At 34.5% G+C, this 653-nt stretch overlaps 1 protein-coding gene across 1 annotated transcript in view; it reads right to left on the bottom strand.

Annotated features, from left to right (window-relative positions):
- Positions 1-653, bottom strand: part of LOC105624750 (fringe glycosyltransferase) — a 128,055-nt gene that overhangs the window by 7,222 nt on the left and 120,180 nt on the right. The gene's annotated exons all lie outside the window — the stretch shown is intronic.

Genomic DNA, 653 nt, shown 5'->3' with positions numbered 1-653 from the left:
TAGAATCGAAAGGTGCTCAAAAAAAATTTATTAATTATTAAACCATATTCATTGTAAAAGCAGGAATTACGATTTTTTTGCACGAGAATATTCATTGCTTTTTTACGACTCGTGATACTGTTCGTATAGACAAGTAGCCGTGCCGCTCTTCTTCACATTCTTTTGAAAAGTATAATCGCGAAAAATGCTAGATATAATACGAAATTTTATTTCATGAATATTCATATAATACGATTGCTAATGTAATTATTTATAAAGCTTATTATATTTAGCATTTTTTGAGATTACGTTTCAAAAGGGAATGTAAAGAAGAACGGCACGCAAGACGGCTACCTGCCTGTACGAGCTTCGGTAAGACAATGACTGTACGGTAACTACGCATAAACATGACGCGCCGCTCCGTGTCACCCCGTGCCATCCCCACTTCAAGGTCGCCGCTCGTCTAACTGTCGAAATATTACGCGTATTGAAAAATTAATAAAATAATCTACTCGTTTTAATATTCGTCGATGAATATTACACGATTTACACGTTTTATTTTTTTAATTCGTTACGAACACAACTCATCTATATCTTAGGCTGATATTCATAGTGTCAGAACTTATATTCAAGACCGTCTTAAGTACAATTTTAAGAAGTCACGAATCAGAGAG

This window comes from Atta cephalotes (assembly GCF_000143395.1).
Source record: "Atta cephalotes unplaced genomic scaffold scaffold00087, whole genome shotgun sequence".
NCBI classification, from domain to species: domain Eukaryota; kingdom Metazoa; phylum Arthropoda; class Insecta; order Hymenoptera; family Formicidae; genus Atta; species Atta cephalotes.
This window is presented reverse-complemented; position numbering and strand designations above follow the sequence as displayed.